The sequence below is a fragment of the Tamandua tetradactyla genome, chromosome 19, assembly GCF_023851605.1.
Source record: "Tamandua tetradactyla isolate mTamTet1 chromosome 19, mTamTet1.pri, whole genome shotgun sequence".
Lineage (NCBI taxonomy): Eukaryota > Metazoa > Chordata > Mammalia > Pilosa > Myrmecophagidae > Tamandua > Tamandua tetradactyla.
The window spans coordinates 47,738,143-47,749,003 of record NC_135345.1 but is presented as its reverse complement, the minus strand read 5'-3'; the positions used below and the strand labels follow the sequence as shown (position 1 = coordinate 47,749,003).

The 10,861-nt window shown below is 34.9% G+C and overlaps 1 pseudogene; it reads right to left on the bottom strand.

The window, feature by feature from the left end:
- Window positions 1–2,582: 2,582 nt before the first annotated feature.
- LOC143663386 (histone-lysine N-methyltransferase SETDB2 pseudogene) lies at window positions 2,583–10,116 on the bottom strand (annotated as a pseudogene).
- Between the last annotated feature and the right edge of the window lie 745 nt (window positions 10,117–10,861).

Sequence of the window (10,861 nt, the reverse complement as noted above, 5' to 3'; positions counted from 1 at the left end):
TGATCTCTTTTTCAATTTCCTTAAGAGTTGTATGTGGCAATGCTGCCTTTCAAACCTGCAGAACTCCTACTCTGAGTGTTAGGTGTCAGGTACCTAAAGTTCCGGGGAAATACCAGGCTATTCACATACAGCACAACCTCTCAAAATCTAGAAATAACAATTACAGTTCTGGACTAAATGTGATTGCTATAAAAGCTTACAAACTAGGCTTCAATTTTCTTTTTTTTTCTTTTTACTTTATCTCTCCATTCACCAGAGTATCAACTTTATGATTACAAGGATTTTTTTTCTGTTTCTTTCACTCTTTTTTTTTTAATGTTCACATTGTAAAATATAATATATATACAAAGCAAAGAAAGAAAAATGCAATAATTTTCAAAGTACACTTCAAGCAGCTACAGAACAGATCCCAGTGTTTGTTATGGGGTACGATTCTATCATCTCAGATTTTTCCTTCTAGTTGTTCTAAAACACTGAAGACTATTAATAGAAGGAATATTAATATAATGATTCAGCAGCCATACTTCTTTGTTAAATCTCATTTTCCTGTTATACCACCTCCCTCTCCTTTAATCTCTCTCCCACTCTACAGGGATCATTGGGGAATGCCCATTCTGACTCTTTCATGCTGAGAAGGGGAGCTCCACACTAAAGGATGGGGGATGCAATCAATTGATAATCCTGAAAAGGCTGGTCCCTCTGGATTTCAGGATTTATCTACCTCTCTGGGAATCATATATTCCAGGGAGACAAATCTAGTGCGTGAAACCTTTGTTGAGTCTCAGTTTGAATCCCAGGTGCTCTTGAGAGACAACAGGAGGGATGTTGATAGGGATTTAGCAAACTGTGACCATTAGTACTTTAATTCCTGTTAACTATTGGCTATAGCATGTATTTTTAGTTTTCCCCTATGTCCCTCTACCATTGACTCTTGTCCACTATTGAATCATTGAAATAGTTCATGTCAGAACATATTTATAATATTAAATTTAATCATTGGGATACATTGCACTATACATCCCCCTTCAGTTATAATCACCTTTAACATGGCGATGTTACTTATAAACTCACCAATTACTTATTATCACTTCTATCTATTCCCTTGCATTTATATTCAACCACTTTGTGGAGCCTTTTCTACATCTTTAGCCTTTGTGTATCTTTAGGTCTGCTATATTCTACAGTTTAACCTCTGAGATTAACTTCACCTGAGTCATAATAATAAAATCTTATAGTATCTGTCATTTCGTATCTGATTTATTTCACTCAGCATTATGTCCTCAAGCTTCATCCACGTTGTCATGTTTTGGGACATCATTTCATCTAACTGCTACATAATATTCCACCATACGTCTATACCACATTTGTTTATCCATTCTTCTGCTGATGGGCAATTGTATTGTTTCCATTTCTTGGAAAATGAAACACACCACTATGAATATTAATGGGCAAATGTCTGTTCATGTCTCTGCCTTCAGCTATTCTAGATATTTCCTGAATAATAGGCATTACCAAGTCATAGGACAACTCAATATTTAATTTTCTGAGAAATCACCAAACTGTCTTCCACAGCAGCTGCACCAGTATACATTCCCACCAGTAGTGAATACGTTTTCCATTTTTTTGCAGTTTCCTGTTTGTTTAATGGCAGCATTTTTATAGATGTGAGGTAACATCTCATTGTCATCTTAATTTGCACCTCCCAGTGAAGATGAGCAGCTCTCTTTGTGTGTGTGTGTGTGTGTATGTGTGTGTGTGTGCACGCGCGTGTGTGCATGTTTAGGACTCCAACTCAATTTAGGATTTCTCCTCCATATACATGGAATTGCTTTACATTCTTACTTCTCTACTACAATTACCAGGGCAGAGTTCTACTTTTAAAGAAGTCACCAGGAGAAGGTCTTTATAAAAATTGTCAAAGAAAACTATGACTTAAGGATATTGCTCCAGTTTTAAATCACATCATAGAAAATACAGGCTGGGAATGATCAGACAAAGTTAAATTAAGAGAAGATGAAAGAAGGGCCAAAAGCAGCTAGAAAACAATGAAAATATTAATTTGTCTTAATGCTACCAAAATAGAATAAGTGTACAATTGATATAAGTGGATCACGATATATAATTCTCATGATCATAAATGATATGCCAGGAATGAAACATAACTAAATTTTATCATTAAACATATGAAATTTGACCCTTTGGGGGCCTAAACTAAAAGGTAATAATCACAAAAGCAAGAAAAGAAACAGCAGGATTCTATCATGACATTTGTTTCTCTTAATATACAATTTACAAATATGTTACAAATTGTACAGTGGTATTTCAAATAAAAATACACTTTCATCCCATTCATGTAAAGCTGAATAGTAGTAGGACTAAAGAGATTCCCTATATGTACACAGATTTCTTTATTTTGTTCCTATCATTCTGAGTCACACAAATGAAGCTCGAAATAAATATGAACCCTTTGATGAAGGTAAACCAAGATAAATTACCCCAATAGATCAAAATCTAAATTAAATCCACCATTAACTGAGGGCTCTTTTACATGATTCTAATGCCACCTTGATAAAATAATTTTATTAACAGGCATTAGCTACATACTTATCATATTTTTTCCTACAATTATTAATCCCACATTGGCAGAGGATTTCTTGCTCAGGCATACTTCCATCTTCATAACCATAATCCCATGTTAGTTCTGTTCTTGCCTTTACATACCTCTCGGTGAAGAATGCCACAGTGGAAAATTTCTGTCATGTTTCTACAAAAACATTTTGTACCAAGAGATTTGGGCAATGACTATGATTAAGGAAGTAGCCCACATTACCTTCTCTTGTGGCATCCAGTAAAAATACATTCCCTTTATCTAACTTCTTCAAAGAAGCAGATGAACAATTCGTGGTTTCACTTGTCCTGCTGAAGACTTGCTGGTTTTGACATGCTGGAGCTTTTTCTCTTGATGAAAAATTTCCTCAAATTTTTCCCAAGAGGAAAATTTGAACCTTAAACTCCTTTCTACCACTCTAATTACCTAATGTGGACAGCTGCTCACACCATCCTCTTGTTGAGTTTCTTCACTACATTTTGTTATATCTATCACATCTGATTCAATCAGCAGATGGTTAACAGCATTTTCAATTTGGTCTGACTTTAAGTCCTTCTGTGCTTATTTGGCTTTAGAATTCAGATATTCTAGAGGTAGTTCAAATTTATCATTTCTGAGGTGACAGACTCCAAGGAAGAAAATCCCATCTTTTCTTCATTATATTGAAAAATGGCTGTCTTAATTTGAGGACTTCTAATGACTGAATGATGTTATCTTCTTGAAATGCTGTCACTTTTCATTTCCCTAATTGCCTCTTCTAGATCATTATTGAACTTAGGGAGACATATCTCAGGCAGATCATTATTGAATTTAGGAAGACATATCTCAGGCTCAGCACTCCCAGGATGAGTTTTTGGGATAAGTCCAACCTCACATTTTCCTCTTTCTTGAAAATACATTACTCATAGTATCTCTTCTGTCTCATTTTCCTCACTAGCATCAGGTTTCCCAGTGTTAACACTATTTCACAATCTTCCTAAAAATAGGCAAACAAACATCCCTCTATCAATGTCATCTAGGCAGCCTACCACATCCCTTCTCAGGTGTGAATAACTGTAGCCTCAATTGAGGGCCATGCTGGACAACTTGGTTCAAATATATTTGTCGATTACACTTGCACAACACACTGCACTCATAATGTGCTTTTTAGTCATCTGTATTTGCGCTTCAGAAAAGTGTCTATTCATAACCTCTGTCAATTTTGTAATTGGGTTGTTTGTTCTTTTGTTTGTTCTTTTTGAAATTGAGCTATATACTTTCTTTATGTACAAAGGACAGTCAAGCCCTTATCTAATATGTGGTTTCCAAATATTTTCTTCCATTGATTTGGCTGTCTCTTCACCTTTTTAACAAAATCCTTTGAGACTTAGGAGCTCTTGATCTTAAGGAGTTCTATTTGTCTATTTTTTTCTTTTGCTGCTTGTGCTTTAGGTGTAAAGCTTAAGAAGTTACCTCCTATTACTAGACTCTGAATATATTTCCTTGCATTTTATTCTGGAAAATTTATGGTACTAGCTCTTACAATTTAGGTCTTTGATCCAATTTGAATTAATTTTTGAATAGGGTGTAAGTTAAGGGTCCTCTTTCACTCTTGTGGGTATTGAAATTCAGTTCTCCCATGCCCACTTATTGAAAAGACTATTCTGTACCAGTTCAGTGGATTTGGGGGCCTTATCAAAGATTAAATGCCTGTATATTTGGTGGTCAATATCTGATCTCTTGATTCTATTCCATTGGTTGATCTATTTTTGTGTCAGTACCATGCTGTTTTGACCTTTATAGTAAGCTTTTAAGTCAGGAAGTGGTAGTTTTCCCACTTTGCTCTTCCATTTTAGGATATGTTTAGCTATTCAGGATCTCTTTCCCTCCCATGTAAATTTGCTAACCAGATTTTCCAAGACTTCAGATAGGTTGCTGGGTTTTGACTGATACTGCATTGAATCTGTAGATCAGTTTGGGTAGAACTGACACCTCGGTGACATTCAACCTTCCTATCTATGGGCATGGAATGTCTTTCTATCTATTTTGGTCATTTTTCATTTCTATTAGCAACTTTTTTTTGGAATTTTCTGTGTATGAGTTCTTGATATCCCTGATTAGGCTTATTCCTAGCACCTGATTCTTGTGGTTGCTACTTTGAATGGAATTTTTTCCTTAATTGTCACCTGAGATAGTTGATTGTGTATAGAAACATTATTGATTGTTGTACAACAATCTTGTATCCTGTGCCTTTGCTGAATTTGTTTATTAGCTCAAGTAGCTTTACTGGGGATTTCTCAGAGTTTTCACTAAACTCTCACTGTATAGGATCATGTCTTCTGCAAATAATGAAAATTTTACTTCTTCTTTTCTTATTTGGATGTGTTTTATTGCTTTCTCCTATCTAGTCACTCCAACTAAGTCTTCTAATACAATATTGAATAATAGTGGTGACAATGGGCATCCTTGTCTCTTTCCCAATCTTAGGGGAATGCTTCCTATTTCTCATTGTTAAGTATGATGCTGGCAATGGGGTTTTCATATATGCCCTTTTTAATTTTGAGAAAGCTTCATTCAATTCCTAACTTTCGAAGAGTTTTTTTTTTTTATCAGAACAGAATGCTGAATTTTGTCAAGTACTTTTTCAGCATCAATCGATATGATCATGTAATTTTTCCCTTTGTATTACACTGATAATTTTCTAGTGTTGAGCCATCCTTGCATTCCTGGTATGAATCCCACTTGATCAAGATGCATAAATCTTTTGGGTTTTGATTTGTTAGTATTTTGTTAAGAATTTTTGCATGTATGCTCATTAGAGGTATTGGTCTATAGTTTTCCTTTCTTGTAGCATCTTTATCAGATTTTGGTATTAGAGTGATGTTAGCTTCATAAAATGATATAGGTAACATTTCCTTTTACCTCCTTTTTTGGAAGGGTTTGAGTAGAATTGGTGTTAGTTCTTTTTGCAGAATTCTCCTAATGAAGCTGTTTGGTCTTGGGTTTTTCTTTGTGGAAAGATCTTTAATGACTGATTGAATCTCTTTAGTTGTAATTGGTTTGTTGAGATAGTCTATTCCTTCTTGAGTCAGTATAGGTAATTCATGTGCTTCTAGGAATTTGTCCATTTCATTTAAGGTGTCTAGTTTGTTGGCATATAGTTGTTCAGAATATTCTCCTATGATTTTAAAAATTTTTTCATCATTTCTGATAACACATCTCCACTCTCATTTCTGATTTTGTTTATTTGTTTATTTCATTGTTAGTGTGGTCTCATGTACTTTGAACTCCTTGACTGAGAGTGTACTCATTCATCATTGTTATCTTCTTGATTCATTGTCCCCTTTATTAATATGCAGTGTCATTCTTTGTCTTTTATGTTGTCTTTACATTTAAAATCTATTTTGTCTGATGTCAGTACAGCTACTCCTGCTTTCTTTTGGTTACAGTTTGCATGGAAATTATTTTTCCATCCTTTCACTTTCAGTCCAACTGTGTCCTTGAGTCTAATATGCATTTCTTGTAAACAGCATATATATGGATTGAATTTTAATCCACTCTGCCAGGCTGCATCTTTTAGTTGATGAGCTTAGTTCATTAGTATTCAAAGTAATTATTGTAAAAGCCGTTTTTGACTCTACAATCTTCTCCTCTAGTTTTAATTCATCAGATAAATATATTATATTCCCCTCTCTCTTTTTATTCTTTAAATTACTGTTACTAATATTCTTAAATTCTGTACCCTCCTCCAGATCATCATTTCCTGTCTTTTTTTCAGCTGGCAGGACTCACTTTAGTATTTCTTTTAAAGTGGGTCTCTTGTTGACTAGTTCTTTCATTCTTTGTTTGTCTTTGAAGATTTTAATTTCTCCATCAATTTTGAAGGATAACTTGGCTGAATAAAGAATTCTTGGCTGAATAAAGGCTGAAAGCTTTTCTTATTCATATTCTTAAATATATTATACCACTGCTTTCTTTCTTCCATGTTGTTTGTTGCATAGTCCAAAGTCAGGTTTATGCATGTAGTAGATTGCTTTCCTCATGCTGTTTTCAGGACTTTCTATTTCCTTTCAACACCTGATAATTTGATTATTATGTATCTTGGAATAGGCCTGTTTGGATTTATTCTATTTTGAGTTTGCTGTGCCTCTTTGATTTGTGTATTTATGCCTTTTATAAGAGTTGGGGAATTTTCCCTGATTATATCTTCAACTAACTTTCCCACACCTTTATTCTTCTCTTTCTGGTATACCAATGATTGCTATACTCTGTGTGCCTCTTGTTTTTTCATCATTTCCCTAAGATCCAGTTGCATTTTTTCCATATTTCTTGCCATTTTTTTCTTTTGTGTACTCTTGGTCAATTGTTCTGTCTTCTATCTCACTATTCTTCCTTCTGCTTCTTCAAATCTGCTATCATGTGTCTCTAGTATATTTCTAATTTGGTCTACTGTATCTTTCGTTTCTGTGAGATCTGCCATTTTACTATTTAACTTTCTAAATTCTTCTGTATGCTCCTCTAGAGTCTTTTTGATTCCCTTTATTTATAAATATCATTTATGCCCTTCTTTTAAATATCATTCAGTAGTTGTTCCATATTCTGTGTTCCCTCTGAAATTTTCTTCTGGTCATTTGGCTGGGCCTTTTCTGCTTGGATATTCATGTACTTTGCGATTTTCTGTTGTGTTCAAGGCATTTGATTATCTTGAGATGGTTATTTTGCAAGTTGGTTTCCTTCACACTTCTAAAGTGTTGTATTTTCTTGGTTTTCACAGAAAGCTTCCTTTAGCACTTCCTATGTTGGTTATTCTCTGCCAATCAAAGTATGGATCTCATCTAGTGGTTGCAATTCAACTTAAGGGTCTACTAGAAGCTAGGCCAGGATGTACAGGTACGTCAGAGGCAGAATGGTCACCACATGGAAGACCCAAGCTCAACTCCCAGGCCATGCACCCCCCCAAAAGGATAACAATAATAAAAATATAATAAAAATGTGATACAACAACAACAAGAACAACAACAAAATACACCTGAACGGTAGTAGGCCCCAGAATCAAAAGGAGAAATCCAAGATGTACTGGGAGTGAAGTCAGACAGGTGCCCACCAAAGGGAGAGAATATTTAAGAAAAAATACATAATAAAATAGAATAATAAAAATAGCATATAACATAAGAAATAGAAAATAGTCAATAAAGATACAAAATATCCATAAAAATAAAAAATAACAAAAAAATTATACTGCTAATAAAAATACATAGAAAGAATATTTTTAAAGGGGGAAAAGAATATTAAGAAAACAATAAGAATAAGAAAGAAGTCCTTAATCCTGTATAGATTATTGCAATGCCTGGATACATCCTAGAGTGTATTAAGCAGATAATCAAAAAGTATTGGCAAAAAAAAAAGAGAATAAAAATATAATAAAATTTTAAAAAATATGTAAACTTAGGCAGATAAAGAGTTAGCCTGACAGTATTTACCTCTTCTTCCCAGGAGGTGGTGACCCCAAGTCACCTTCACCCCTTCGAGACCCCCTTCCCCATTTGTAGCAAACAAATGCACTTACCACTTCTTGCCAGCAGGTGGTGTGCCTGAGGCTCCTCCCTCAGCCCACCCACACCTCTGGTCTGCAGTGGCTTGAGGGCAGCATGCTCGATGGGGGGGAGAATGCTGCTCCCATCCTGTGGTCACTGGACTGCCTTTCCCTGCCAGCAAGACTGAGGAGCTGATTAGCACCCAGCGGATCAGCCAACCCACAAGCTACAGTGGAGTGTAGGTCAGTTCCCAACTATAGCACCTCCCCTCCCAATGCATCCTGCCCCTGGTGGGAGTCTCAGTCAATTAACCCAGAGCATTCCTGATTCCTCCCCTCTCTCCTCCCCAAAACTGCCAAGATACCCAGTTTGGATTACTTAACACCCCAGGATGGCATTCCTGGTCATTTTTTATCTTGTCTTGTTTCATGGAGCAGAAGTGAACTCACTCCATTCTGCTCCACCATCTTCCCAGAAGTCGATTTTTGTTTTTTAATCTGAAAATATTTTAACTACAACTCCATATCGAGAACTCTCTTAAATGAACATAGAAGTCTAAGTTGACAGGGTTGTTTTTGGTTCATTTCTTTGGCTTTTTTTTTTTCTCAGCATTTTAAAGTTTCTGTTCCATTATTTTCTGGCATCCAATATATTTTTCAAATGAGAAATGAGTTATGACTCTTATCATTTTCCAGTATGTATTGTCTTTTTACTGTCAGCTTCTTTTAAAACTTTATTATACATTTTTAATCTTTGATGTTAAGCGATTAGATTATAATTTTTCAATCAGGGTTTTCTTTGTACTTTACCTACTTTGTGTTTTCTTATCTTAGTTTGTCTTGAGGTTTAGTCAGCTGTGGTAGTCATCTGTGTCTTTTAGGTCATTGATAAATTGTTCTTTCTAAACTATTTTTTCTCTTGGTGTCATAGTTAAATTATTTTGATTGACCTGTGTTCAAGTTCATAGATCCTTTTTGTTATTTGGTGCTATTTAATTGGCTATATATTCCATTTAATTAAATATTTGATTACCAATATTGTACTTAAATTCTAGAATTTCAATTTGTTGTATTTCTTATTTTATTTTGTTTTTAATTAAAGAAGTTGTAGGCTTACAGAAAAATCATCCAGAAAGTACAGAATTCCATACACCCTTTTTCACATGCATAGTTTCCCCATTAGTAATACTTTTAATTAGCATGTTTCCTTTGTTACAATTGATGGAAACAATATTTTTTAATTATGCTATTAAGTATAACCCATAACTTACTTAGGGATCACTGCTTGTATTGTACAGTTTCATGATTTTTTAAAAGTTTTACTCTGATAATCCATGTAATAGTTCTTTTTGACAGTTCTGAAATTTTATTTCTTGTAGTGGGTTGACTGTTGGCCTCCAAAAGATATTTCCATATCATAACTTTGGAAACCTGCCATTATTTCCTTATATGGTAAAAGAGTGAACATTATATTATATGTCAAATTATGTGATTAAGTTAAAGATTTTGAAAGTAGGGGCTTATCGTGGATTATCCAGGTTGGTTTATATGCAATTAAAAGTGTCCTTGTAAGTGTAATGTACATGAACTGTTGCAATATTCCCTTCCCCTGGGCCCTAGACAACAGATGTTCCCTATCAGTAAAACAGTAAATCTTAGCTTGAGGAAAACAGCAGTATTGCCAAAGTCATGCCAAGTAAGATAAACAGCACAACCATCAGAATTTATGCCCAGGAGAAAAACATATAGTGTTGTAGAAGCTTGATGGGTCAATTTGTAATCCTTAATTTGCATGCATACACAGCCAACCACACTGCCAACACCTCAACCCCACCACCTTTTGTTCAAATCTCATGAAACATTGCCCTGTCCTCTGGTCTGTGTGGACCATCATAGCAAGGGATTGCTGTCTTTCCACCGAGGGTGAGAACCCCATGTAAGCTTCCAGTAAATGCTCTACCTTACTCGCCACTGCACTACCCGAGTCATTCTTCATTCTGTCGCACCCCTCACAGTTCCATGGAAGATTGTCTTATTACACAGCCCCTCACCTTACTCAGAACACAGGAGTAAAGCAGAGAGATTTGACAGACACAGAAGAGAAGGAGGCAATGTGATGATGGAGACAGAGATCAGAGTGATGTAGCCACAAGTAAAGTCATGCTGACAGCCACAAGAAGCTGGAAGAGGCAAAAAATGGATTCTCCTCTAGTGCGATCAGAGGGGCTGCAGCCCTGCTGACATCTTGTTTTCTGTCTTTTGACATGTTTGTTGTTTTAAAACACCCAATTTGTGGCAATTTGTTATGACAGCCTTCAGAAAATTAATATATTTCTCTTCACTCACTATTTTCTTCTTTCCTTGAAGATTTAAAAATATATAATTTGTATTATATATGTAATATTATATGGTATTTACATAATAAAAAATATAATATATATTTTTAAGCCCTAGCCTGTTAATTTAAGCATCTGGGACATTTGTTGGTCTAATTGTCTTATTTTTTTCTTCAACGTGGTCATATATTCTTTCTTGAAATATTTAGTGATTTTTTGTATACCAGAGATGGATATGATATATTTTAGATAAATTAAATTCTTTATTTGAAGAATATTACATTTTAGTTTGAGAAGCAAAACAAAGTCACTTTAACTTTGAAAACTCTTGTTTTAGGCTTTGCTATGGGTACCTATTTTATTTTTCTCTTTACTTTTAGGGACAATCTCACAGTCTAGTACATA